Source organism: Bos indicus, chromosome 2 (genome assembly GCF_029378745.1).
Source record: "Bos indicus isolate NIAB-ARS_2022 breed Sahiwal x Tharparkar chromosome 2, NIAB-ARS_B.indTharparkar_mat_pri_1.0, whole genome shotgun sequence".
Classification (NCBI taxonomy): Eukaryota; Metazoa; Chordata; class Mammalia; order Artiodactyla; family Bovidae; genus Bos; species Bos indicus.
Genome location: NC_091761.1, coordinates 96,601,253 through 96,614,993, shown reverse-complemented (window position 1 = coordinate 96,614,993; position 13,741 = coordinate 96,601,253). Strand labels below are relative to the sequence as shown.

The window sequence follows — 13,741 nt, the reverse complement described above, 5'->3', positions numbered from 1 at the left end:
TGATGTTTCCCTGAGTTTCTGAATCATTAGTCAAGTTTGGTGCTGGTTAAAAGCTAGAATTCAAGAGTCTAAATTGAGGATTCAAGCCTCTGCTGTGTTCACAAGGACATAGGTCGATGAGATAACTCCTCTCAGATTTAAGACACATTGTTCTAGGTATGAATCAAATGGTACAAGATCAAGATAGCAAATAAATGGATAATATAACAACCCTGGGAAAGAGAGAAGTCCTTTAAACATTTAGTGGAATGTTCTAATCACATTCCGAAACCACATCCATGTACCCAATAAATAGACTCCCTAAATAAAGATGTAATGTCCCTAAAGAAGGACTTCCCAGGTGGCTCAGTGGTAAAGAATTAACCTGCCCCAGGTTCAATGCAGGATACAGGATGCTTGGGGCTGGTGCACTGGGATGAAACCAGAGGGATGGTATGGGGAGGGAGGTGGGAGGGGGGTTCAGGATGGGGAACACGTGTACACCCATGGTGGATTCATGTTGATGTATGGCAAAACCAATACAATATTGTAAAGTTAAAAAAAAAAAAAAGAATTAACCTGCCAATGCAGGAGATGTGGGAGAAAAGCAGTTTTGATCCTAGGGTCAGGAAGGTCCCCTACAGTAGGAAATGGCAACCCATTCCAGTATTCTTGCCTGGAAAATTCCATGGACAGAGGAGCCTGGCAAACTACAGTCTATAGGGTTGCAAAGAGTCAGACGTGACTGAACACACACACACATACGCACAAAGAAGCTTTTCCTTTTGGACCCAAGAGTGTGACTGTCTTCTTCTTTCTGTATCTAAGACTCTGTGTCTAAGGACACACATTTAACTCAGCCACTAAATCACCATGGTAACTGGAAATGGGTGAAGCACTGACAGAGGCTGCTACAAAAAATAAACACTTTCAACCAATCATTGCTGTAAACCCACAGTGAGTTTGTAGTTTGGTTTCTTGCATAAAACATGTGTTTGACTTTCATGACTATTCTGGCAACAGATTCTTTTTTTTTTTTAATTTAAATTTATTAGATTCTTAAAGAGAATTCCAAGGAGTACTGACATGCACCCTGTATATTGAAAAGTAAGAAACATCATTGTTTCATACAAAGTAGTAATAGCAGTGTTTATAAAATATGTAACTAACAAGAAAAAATAAAATAAATTATATATATTAGGTGGGAAGGGGTGGGAGGTGAGAGGGAGGTTCAAGAGAGACGGGACATATGTATACCCATGGCTGATTCATGTCGATGTATGGCAGAAACCAATACCACAGTGTAAAGCAATTATCCTTCAGTTAAAAATAAATACAGAAAAAATTATATAAGACAAAGCCTAATTTTGTAAATAATACTAAGTAAATATAAAATTCTAAATAAATCTAAAAAATATGTCAAATCTGGTTTGGAGATGGTATGTATACTAAAAATACTTTGGGATTTAACTCCCTGACATAGCACCAGTACAAGCAAAAGCTGTTTTCTAAAAACTTATGTCTGAAACTATGGAATTTTAAGCTAAAAACACTACTGGGTTATTTTTATAATTTCTATGTTTTGTTTATACATGACAAGAGGGGACAGATTTCAGGCTGCTATTTGCAAGCACTCTGCAAATAGCACACTGTGGGTGCAGATAGGCCCCTTATTATCAATAAATGAAAAACCAAATTGGAAAAAAAAAAAGAAACATCATTTCATTATAGATAATGAAGACGTATCTGTTATGGTACTTAAAGTAATTCATTCTGGGAGAAAAAGAAACTAATATTTCTAAACAAAATGCCTAGGGTAGTAAATTCTTTTTTTCCCATGATAGCTGTGGCTTAAAGAATATTTTTTTTTAAACCCAAATTAATTTTCTATTGTTTGATTTTATTTTTAGGTTGAATGATAAATTTCTTTCTAGTAATAAGTCACATGTATTATTACTATTATTATTCACTGGATGATAAATACTTCCAATGAATATATTCTGATGTGTGGCATTTGGAGACCAAGAAAAATATGAGTACCCTCTCAAAAACAGGACTAAAAGCAGCTTGTGTATCTTTATCATCCAAATAATATTTATTGAATACCTACTATGTGCCAGATGCTCTTTTAGGTTATGGCAATACTGCAACTTTTAAAAAACTAGGAAAAAAACTTTATCCAAGGATCTTAAAATTTTACTCATTGATAGTTTTCAATAAAGCATCAATGTTTGACCCCACTGTGGTAGAGGGAATAGCAGAGTCAATTTAACCATGATTCACAGCTTCTTCTTGAGGTTCACATACAGTCTAGACCTGGCAGGAAGGTGCTATTCCAGAGCTACATACGGACAGCAACCTGCAATCTAACAAGAGCTTAATCCTATTTATAAGCTAGAAATTAAAAGATGTATTTAATTATCGGTTCTCTGGTGCTTCTGTTATCTTTTGGTATTTATGAGAGTTAATAAACTGCCATGGTTTCTGCAAATATAACTGGCAGTAATCCACAATTGCTTGAGTTAATTAAGCAGAACAATTGTCAAGAGCTAAAAATAAAGTGAAGGAAGAATTTTAATGAATGTGTATGGATGGAACAGCACCAAAGAATGCAGACAGTCAATTTGCAGATTTTCCCTAATAAATGGTGTGTTTCACTAGTAAATGCTTGTTCTTAATGTATTATTCTATAAAGCATAGCATATTCCCAACATTCAGAGTAATAGAAAATAAATTTTTAGAAATTCAGTCTTTCCAATAGCTTGACTATATAATCCTTTTTAAAAATACTTATTTATGTACTTATTTACTTATGTTGGCTGTGCTGGGTCTTCTTTACAGTGTGCAGGCTTTGCTAGTTGCGGCACACATGGCGTGGTTGCAGCATGTGGGGTCTTAGTTCCCTAGTCAGGGATCGAACCTTGGCCTCCTGCAATGGGAACATGGAGTCTTAATCACTGGACCTCTAGGGAAGTCCCTGTGATACTTTCTGGTGCTTAAATTATCATATAATTAAAGTATCTTCACATTATGAATGCCCTTTTATTATTAATCATCTTTTGATTCTAAGATGAAGGTGGCAAAGATGTTGATGCTAGGGTTGCTTTATTCAATTCAACATATTCATTAAAAGTTCAAATATTCTTTTGTTGGATTATTATGTGTGCTACGCTCCAAGGAATCTGAGCTACAGGATATTCCCTTCTTACATCCATGAGTACTTACTAGGTATCAGACCCCAGATAAGGAGAACAATAACAAAAGACTAGAAGAAGCAGAGCCTCAGGGATTTGGGCATTGAATTGGTATGTCTCATATCCTAATAGGGCATATTAGGATAATATCCCCTAAAATTATCCTAATAGGATATGCCCTAATATCCTAATAGGGCATATCCTGATAGCTCAATTGGTAAAGAATTGGCCTGCAATGCAGGAGACCCAGGTTCAATTCCTGGGTCAGGAACATCCGCTGGAGAAGTGATAGGCTACCCAATACAGTATTCTTGGGCTTCCCACTAGTAAAAAATCTGCCTGCAATGCGGAGACCTGGGTTCGATCCCTGGGTTGGGAAGATCCCCTGGAGAAGGGAAAGGCTACCCACTCTAATATTCTGGCCTGGAGAATCCCATGGACAGTATAGTCCATGGGGTCGCAAAGAGCTGGACATGACAGAGCAACTTTCACTTTCACTTTCATATCCTAATATGTTTGGTCATCATTGTTGACGGTTTTCTTTCTTAAGTTTACTTCATCTATCATGTTTATTTCACTAATTCTACTCTGTCTATTCCAGAGCAGTTATTCTTACATGGTATTTCAAACCACACAATCCATAAACATATATTTCATGCAAATACAGAGGATTTCAGGAGTTACAAAATCTAGATGCCAACACAGAGTATGTACATAGGGAGATAAATATGACCTAACAGTTTACTCCAAGTCTTGATGGAATGGAATTCATGAGTGGACACAGCAGAAGAGATTTCATGGCAGTGCTGAGTGATGGCATGAAATGTCACCTGAGGTGAGGTCTTCCTGAAAGTATGTGTGAAATTCTAGCTCTAGAAGTGTTGGAACCAGTGCTACTGGTGTTAAGCATTTGTGAGTTCATGATGTCATCTACTACTATGTAGTCTATTTCCTCAAGGAGTCAATGAATGATATTTGAGAGAGCCTTGCACCCAAATCCAGGTTCTGTTACTCCCAGGATCATCTGTGATCCTAGAATAAGTTACTTAACCCTTAAGCACCAGTTTCCTGCTTTTTGTAAAGCAAAGTAGAAGCGAAAGATAACTATATCAGGGATTTGTTGCAACGATGGAGTGACTGAAACAGACGTGGTCTCTCCCTTTCAGAGAATAGTCAAGTAAAAAGATTACTATACCCATGGACTGTAGCCTGCCAGGCTCCTCTGTCCATCCAATTCTGCAGGCCAGAATACTGGAGTGGGTATCAGTTCCCTTCTCCAGGGGATCTTCCCAACCCAGGGATCAAACCCAGGTCTCCCACATTGCAGGCAGATTCTTTACCAACTGAGCCACAAGGGAAGCCCAAGAATACTGGAGTAGGTAGCCTATCCCTTCTCCAGTGGATCAAATCCAGATCACTTACACTGAAGGTAGATTCTTTAGCAGATCTCCCACACTGAAGGCGGATTCTGAGCCACCAGGAAAGCCCAAGAACACTGGAGTGGATACCCTATTCTTTCTCTAGCAGATCTTCCTGACTCAGGAATCAAACTTGGATCTCCTGCATTGCAGGCAGATTCTTTACCAGGTGAACTACCAGGGAAGCAAAATCTCCTGAATGTCATCTTGACTCAGTCATGTTCATTACGGGAAATGATCTAACTGCAAAGAACAGAGCCACACTTTTAATGAGAGATAAAATTATAATATGAATAAGTGGCTTTTCATTTCTGAAGCCCCAGGAATTTTTCCTACAGGAATCACAGCAGCAGAATCAGGAGCTCGACTGATTGAGAAGGTAGGGACAGAGAATGTACTGGGGGGTGATTTTATAAGGGTGTTATAGTGTTGTAATTCAGGAACTGCCTGTTGTATTAACATTTTAACTTAAAAGTTTTATCAAGTATTAATTACCTCTTAAATAGAATATCAACTCTTGAAAATTTTCCCTTACCTGTTCTGGGCTGAATTTTGTGTATCCCCCAAAATTCAAGTGCTGAAACCCTAAGCCCCAGTGTGATGGTATTTGGAGGTGGCGTTTTGGGGATATCATTAGGTGAGTAGAGCCCTCTTGATGGGGTTAGTGTTCAGAAGAGTCACAAGAGAGCTGAGCTCTCTTTGTGCCATGTTAGGATACCGCTAGAAGGTGGCTGTCTGCCAACCAGAAAGAGGGCCTTCACTAGCAACAAAATTTGCCAGCACCCTAGATGTGCAGATGACACCACCCTTATGACAGAAAGCAAAGAGGAACTAAAGAGCCTCTTGATGAAGGTGAAAGAGGAGAGTGAAAAGCTGGCTTAAAATTCAACATTAAAAAAACTAAGATCATGGCATCCAGTCCCATCACTTCATGGCAAATAGAAGGGGAAAAAGTAGAAGCAATAACAGATTTTCTTTTGGGGGGGGGCTCCAAAATCACTGTGGATGGTGACTGCAGCCATGAAATTAAAAGATGCTTGTTTTTTGGAAGGAAAGCTATGACAAACCTAAACAGCATATTAAAAAGCAAAGATATCACTTTGCCAACAAAGATCAGAATAGTCAGAATTATGGTTTTTCCAGTAGTCATATCTGGATGCGAGAGCTGGACCATAAAAAAGGTTAAGTGCCAAAGAATTGATGTGTTTGAACTGTGGTGTTAAAGAGTCCCTTGGAGAGTAAGGAGATCAAACCAGTCAATCCTAAAGGAAATCAACACTGAATACTCACTGGAAGGACTGATGCTGAAGTTGAATCTTCAAAACTTTGGCCACCTGATGCAAAGAGCCGACTCATCGCAAAGACCCTGAGCTGGGAAAGACTGAAGGCAAAAGGAGAAGAGGGCACCAGAGGACAAGATGGTTAGATGGCATCACAGACTCAATGGACATGACCTTGAGTGAACTCCAGGAGATAATGGAGGACAGGGAGGCCTGGCGTGCTGCAGTCCATGGGGTTGTGAAGAGTCAGACATGACTGAGCAACCGAACAACAACCATCTACAACTTCCCAGCCACCAGAACTTCAAGAAATAAATGTCCCAGCCTATGGTATTTTGTTAAAGCAGCCTGAACTAAAACATTGTACAAATACATTATTATACTTATTAGCAATTTCTCTTTTTTGTGTGACTCCCTCTACTTGTCCTCTTTGACTCTCTCGCACTAATTAGAACTGACTGATGGCAGTGTGCCAAGTGCAAAGCATTTCACAAGCATCAATTTATTTAAGCTTCACAACTCAATAATGTATTTATTTAGATACAGTCCAGATGGATATGAAATATAGATGTAATTATATATCTGTCAGTATCTATGTAAATACTGCATCTACAACCATCTGTATCATCTGGGTATGAAAGTGAAAAGTGAAATTGTGAGTTGCTCAGTCGTGTATGACTCTGTGATCCCATGGCTGTAGCCTGCCAGGAGACTTGGGTTTGATCCCTGAGTTGGGAAGATCCCCTGGAGAAGGGAAAGGCTACACTTCAGTATTCTGGCCTGGAGATTTCCATGGACTGTACATCCATGGGGTCGCTCAGAGTCGGACACTACTGAGTGACTTTCACTTTTAAGTTATCTGTCACATTTGTTTCTTTATCTTCTGGGTCTAGGTCTTCATCGATCTTTTACTATGAAGTTGGGAGAAATCACATCAAGGCAGAAAGCCAGATTCCCTTTCAAATCCAGATTGGCAATATGTGGTTGACAGAAAATGAGCCACTGTCAAAAAGACTACAGCCCAGGAGAGAATTGCAGTGTTTCCCAGTCTTTACACTCTGTGACACCTGTAGACTTCATCAGGGTTTCTTCCAGTGATCACAGAGCTTCAATGTAGCAAAGCCTCCAAGTGGAAATGCTGTGGCAGAACATAAAAATATTTTAAAATAGTTTTATAGTTTCTATTATATGCATCAATTGCCCTCCAGAAATGTGATTTGCAACCCTATCCATAAAATTTAAGCAATAATTTTAAAAGTACTCATTTGAGCGGCAAAATTGTATTCCATTATTTTAACTTGCATTTCTTTGACTATTAACGAGGGAACATTTTTAACATTTTAACATTTTTAACATGTTCATTAACCACTTTTACTGCTTGTTTTTTAAATGACCTGCTCATGTCCTTTACTTAACAGGCCATTCAAAAAATAATGTGTACAATTAAAGGACGCAGTTTCATGGAACAGATCATTTAAAGGCACTAAACAAAAGTATTATTTCACTATCAGGTAACAGGTAACTTGCAGAATGACAAGTAAAAATACAATTTATCTAACATTTTAAAGCAAAGGTTTTTATTTATGTTCTGGGAGTACTGTCAAGGGTAATTCCCTAAGTCTCAGGAAATTTATAGTAAACCCTTTTCCTTGTGGGTTATTACCACCATCCCTCACATCCAAACTTTATGTTCAGCTCTTAGCAACTGATGTTCCTCATTCATTACTTCAATCGAATGCTACATTTCTAGATTCTTTTCCTAGGATTATTAATAGGCCAGAAGAAATTTAGATAAAAACAACCACATTTTTCTATGCTGCACAATATGGCTAGAAAAAATCCAGCTTTAGAATGTCTCTAGAGTTGTCATTGAATGTTGTATGAGTTTCACAAGAATCTTATTTCAACATTTATACAATTCTACCAGGAAATTTCAGGAATTCCTTTCATCTTCTAAAGTGCTTTGGGGTCCATGACAATGTTATTATTTCTCCTTGGCGTATATACCACTCCCCTTGTAAATCTCTGCTTTGTAGCTACATCCAGGCAGTTGAGCAGAGGTACCGGACTGTTGGAAGAAGTCATCAAGAGGACATGACTACCACTTGACACATAAGCTGTGTCTGGACAATCAGAAGCTCCCCACCCCCTCCCCGGCCTTGGAATGTACATTCTGCTCACTGTTTCCATAGCTAGAGCCATTTTCAAGGACACAACTTTGAGAGATCAATGGACTGTTGAGACTATCTGGACATTGAACGCAACTAAGGCCTCTGTATTTTTTTTAATTTTTAAAAATTTTTGGTCATCCCCTACAGCACGTGGGATCTTAGTTCTTTGACCAGGGATGGAACCCATGCTCCCTGTACTGGAAGCATGGAGTCTTAACCACTGGACCACCAGGGAAGTCCCTCTATATCAACTTTTAAGATACTACTAGCAGGCAAGTGCAGAGATTACTTCCTATGGCCACCCAAGTCAAGCTTCATTTTAAAGGTCCTTTGCTGATTAAATTGGCCACCTACCAAAATTTGGAGTGGTCTGCCTCTCTTTGGTCTCTCATCCTCCATGTCCAGGGGCCAGTTTCAGATTTCACCTAGGGAGCTCCTAAGGTTTTGAACCAATACAGATACACCCTTATTTCATATCCATGATCTTTAAAAAATTTCTGCCCAAAGTTTAAGAATCAATTGGTATATGCAGTACAAATAATAAAAGGAAAATCACCCTTGCTTTATATTTGAGTTACACTTAAAAAGAAAAAAAAATATTTAACACCTTACAACCTCTAACTACTTCCCTTGGGGTAGTTTCTCACTGATGAATTCCTAGAGAACATAACAGTTTGACTGTAGAAAGTCTTGGCACAGAAACTGAGGATTTGGGTCAGTCCAAGTTCTGCCCATTAGGGTGAAACAGGAAGAGTGAACGCTAGTGCTCAGATGCAGTTTTTAGGCAGACTAGACTAATAATAATGATAAGAGGAACCTCAGATCTCCCAAGGGGATATTAATGGGAAGGCAGAGCAAGGAACTTGGAATGGAATCAATGCTGAAGGCCCAGCTTTATGACCCAGGGGCCACTAACAGCACAAAATGAACCTCAGAGAATAATGGCATCCACTGGTCAATGCTGAACTGATAAACCCCAGGCTGAGTTGGCAGTTGGGTAACCTGTATGGCCAAGCAGAGATCCTTAAGTACAGAGTAATATCAAAATTTCCTTGAAATAGCTTAAGCTCTTCCTGCTTCTATCTATGGTCCTATAACTAGAGCAGAAAAGGGCCTAAAGCCTGAAGAAGCATGTGTTTTTGAGGGGCACAGGAGATCAGACTCAGCAGTGAGATGGAATAGGCAATTTTCCAAGCCAGGTTTCCTGTATTCCCGCTCCATTCATACTCTCCATGCACTACCTGGACAGTTCCTGCATTGATGGGAAAGTTATTTGATTCTCTAAGCTAGTGGATATATAGAATTCAAAGAGTCAGTCTTTTCTTCCTTTAAAAATTAGGTACAGTAAAAACCATTTTGGAAAACAATTCGGCAATTTCTTATCATCTTAAACATATGCTTATCATCAGTTCAGTTCAGTTCAGTCACTCAGTCGTGTCTGACTCTTTGCAACCCCATGAATCACAGCACGCCAGGCCTCCCTGTCCATCACCAACTCCCAGAGTTCACTCAGACTCACGTCCATTGAGACAGTGATGCCATCCAGCCATCTCATCCTCTGTCGTCCCCTTCTCCTCCTGCCCCCAATCCCTCCCAGCATCAGAGACTTTCCCAATGAGTCAACTCTTCGCATGAGGTGGCCAAAGTACTGGACTTTCAGCTTTAGCATCGTTCCTTCCAAAGAAATCCCAGGGCTGATCTCCTTCAGAATGGACTGGCTGGATCTCCCTGCAGTCCAAGGGACTCTCAAGAGTCTTCTCCAGCACCACAGTTCAAAAGCATCAATTCTTCGGTGCTCAGCTTTCTTCACAGTCCAACTCTCACATCCATACATGACCACTGGAAAAACCATAGCCTTGTGATGCTGCTGCTAAGTCGCTTCAGTTGTGTCTGACTCTGTGCGACTCCATAGACGGCAGCCCGCCAGGCTCAGCCATCCCTGGGATTCTCCAGGCAAGAACACCGGAGTGGGTTGCCATTTCCTTCTCCAATGCATGAAACTGAAAGGTGAAGGTGAAGTTGCTCAGTCGTGCCTGACTCTTAGCGACCCCATGGACTGCAGCCTACCAGGCTCCTCCATCCATGGGATTTTCCAAGCAAGAGTACTGGAGTGGGGTGCCATCATAGGACCTAGCAATTCCACATCTATGTATTTAGTTAATAAGGTAGCTATTATCACCCGTTTTATAAACGAGTAACCCTACAAGGCTGCATGTAGGGTAAGCGACTTGCCCAGAGTCACAGAGCTAATGAGTTGTGGGAGCTGAAATTGATACTCAGTGTTATGTCCCCTCTTCCCCACCAAACCTGGCATTTCATTATATCAAGGCATCTCTTGAAAAAAAAAAAAAAGGAAAAAAAAATATTTTACCCCAAGTTTAGCTTAGGAAGGTAAAATGGAAACATCTTTTTAAAATTAATAATTCATTATTGTGAAAACTGTATTTTTGTAAATATTTTTATCAGTGATTTAAACAATATCATTCGTGTTTCCTGTTTTATTAAAATATTTTAATATTTAATACATCAAATCAATTGCCTATGGTATTGACTTCATATAAATGGAGGTTGTATGATTATTACTAGAACACTTTACTAGAGCCTTCATGAAAACCAAATTCTTATCTCAAGACCAGTTTCTGAAAGAATGAAACAAGCCCATCTGGTTAGCTGTCAAGAGTTACACAAGAACTTTTGTTGCTGTTGTTACACAAGACTTTTTTTTCCCCTGTAAATCAATTTTACATTCATTTCCAATTTGTTTACTAGCACAGAATTATAAGTCTGTCTTAAGTCTGTATAAAGTTACATTTAGTAACTTCTCCATTCTCTAGATATAAACATTAGAAAATGTCTCCCTGGACCTCCCCTCCCCCACCGCGCACGCTCCGCCCACCGCGGAGCCGCGCCCTCAGTCACGAAGAGCAAGTGAGCGCGAGCGACGGCATTCTCGCGCCCTCTCAGGAAAGAAAGCGCGGTGCTTCGAGCTTGACCCCACCAAGGCGCGAGTGCTCTACGATGCCAAAAATCGTCGATGTTTTTGTTGGGAAAGACGAAAAAGGCAGAAAGATCCCAGAATATCTGATCCATTTTAATGGTTGGAACAGAAGTTGGGATAGATGAGCAGCAGAGGATCATGTCCGTGACGCCGATGAAAATCGGAGATTACGGCGGAAATTGGCCAAAAAGGCTGTAGCTCGCCTGAGAAGCACAGGAAGAAAGAGGAAGCACGACAGGTTACCTGGGGTGGACTCTGTCTTAAAAGCCTCCCTGCTGACGAGAAAGATGAAAACGAAGAAAACTCAATAAACAGTTCCTCTGACAGTGAAGAAAAGAACAGAGAAATAAGTGAAAAAAAAGATACTGAAAGTCTGAAGTGAAGGAAGGACCAGGGCTGCACGCAGAAAAAAAGGAAATGGAAGAAAGAACAGTAACTATAGAAATCCCTGAAATTCTGAAGAAGCAGCTTGAGGATGATTGTTACTATATCAACAGGAGGAAACGGTTAGTGAAAGTTCCGTGCCAGACCAACATCATAACTATTTTGGAATCATACATGAAGCATTTTGCTATCAATGCAGCCTTTTCAGCCAATGAGAGGCCTCGTCACTATCATGCTATGCCACATGCCAACATGAATGTGCATTATATCCCAGCAGAAAAGAACGTTGACCTTTGTAAGGAGATGGTGGATGGATTAAGAATAACCTTTGATTACACTCTCCCATTGGTTTTGCTCTATCCATACGAACGTGTTCAATATAAAAAGGTGACTTCGTCCAAATTGTTTCTTCCCATTAAGGAAAGTACCACAAACAATAATAGGAACCAGGAGGAGCTCTCTCCAAGTCCACCTTTGTTGAATCCATCCACACCACAGTCCACAGAGAGTCAGCCAAACTCAGGTGAACCAACCACCCCCAAAAGGCGCAAAGCCGAGCCGGAAGCCTTACAGCCCCTGAGGCGGTCCACGCGCCACTCTGCCAATTGCGACAGGCTGTCCGAGAGCAGCGCCTCGCCTCAGCCCAAGCACCGGCAGCAGCACATGTCCGCCAGCATGCCCAAGCTATTCCTGTACCTGGAAGAGAAGACATCTGTTCATAGCAGATCATCCTCGCCTGTTCCTCTGACCCCTAGCAAGGAAGGGAGTGCAGTGTTTGCTGGCTTTGAAGGCAGAAGAACCAAAGAAATAAATGAGGTCCTCTCCTGGGAACTTGTACCTGATAGTTATCCTCCAGGTGACCAACCACCTCCACCCTCTTACATTTATGGGGCGCAACACTTGCTGCGTTTGTTTGTGAAACTTCCTGAAATCCTTGGAAAGATATCCTTTTCTGAGAAGAACCTGAAGGCTTTACTGAAGCACCTTGATCTCTTTCTGAGGTTTTTAGCAGAGTACCATGATGACTTCTTCCCAGAGTCTGCCTATGTTGCTGCCTGTGAAGTGCACTACAGCAGGAAGAACCCCAGGGCGATTTATTAAGGTTTTGATGGTCCTAGAACAGCTTCTTAATCTCTTGGTTCCCAGTAAAGAACTACAGAGTCGGTGGACCTTCTTTACACAGAAAGCAAATGTGACACCCTGGGGGGCTCTGGCAGAGAAGGGTCCATTTGTTTGAGTTGCTTATCTACTGTAGTTATTTCTGTTAAGGATTACCTCCTGGGTGCCTCGATGGTCTCCAACATTTAACCCTTGCCACCATACACGTGATCTGTGATGGCAGGAAAACAGCAGCTATGTTCACAATGAATCTTTCATAAACACGTGCTTAGGTTGGGCTGTTTCAGTAGACAAAGGTACTTGTTAGCAGTGACCATGTCTTTTAGTTATTTGTTAGCATTAAACAAAATCGTTTTGCAAACTGTTTTCATTCTTGTGATGAGGCTGAGCAACTATGTCCCACAAATTTTTAGTTTTGCTTGGATACTGCAAAGTAGTCCCCAAATATTTTAAAGGGAATTGATATTGCTGGCAAAAGAAAATTTGCAACTATACATTTGCTTGTTACAGTTATTTTTCTATAAAGCCTTGTTTTTGGTGATCTAAATAAAGCTTTGCCTGAATGTCTAAGATTTTGTAGCTACACTTGATTGTGTAATATTATGGTTCCTTTTCTGTAAAATGTTATTTTTGGCCATTTCAAATAAATCATTGCCCATCTTATTGGAAAGAAAAAAAGAAAATGTCTCTCTGATTAGAGAATTTAAAAATTACTAAAGCTGTGCTCTACGAATCTATAATATTATGCTTGCAAATAAATTAGAAATGAATATAAAATTGTTTTCAAGGGGGAAAAATAGCAATTATACACTTTGATTAATATAAATAGGCCAGAATTTTACCTCTAATTTAAAATAGAACCACACAGTGTTTGAGAGGGCTGACAGTAAATCAAAATAAAAATCATGACAGCACCAAAGAAACTTTTTACCTCCTCTGTGGTAACAACTGATTAGAATCCAAAGAACACAGCTGAGAACAGTTATCTCTGTAATGTACTGCTGGCATTACTCTGGTTTAAGAGGAAGTAGCTATTACTGAATTTTATTGAAACAAATAACTTCACTGGAATAAAGTGTCTTACTTATATATGAATCATTATTTTTAGTAAGTGAAGATCTGCCAACAAAAAGAGTCAAAAAAAGAAGACAAATGAAGAAAACCTACCAACATTTATGGAATCATAGATCAGGCTCTG

General features: G+C 39.9%; 1 pseudogene; it reads left to right on the top strand.

The window, feature by feature from the left end:
• Positions 1 to 10,976: 10,976 nt before the first annotated feature.
• LOC109570289 (MSL complex subunit 3 pseudogene) lies at positions 10,977 to 13,315 on the top strand (annotated as a pseudogene).
• The last annotated feature ends 426 nt before the right edge of the window (positions 13,316 to 13,741 follow it).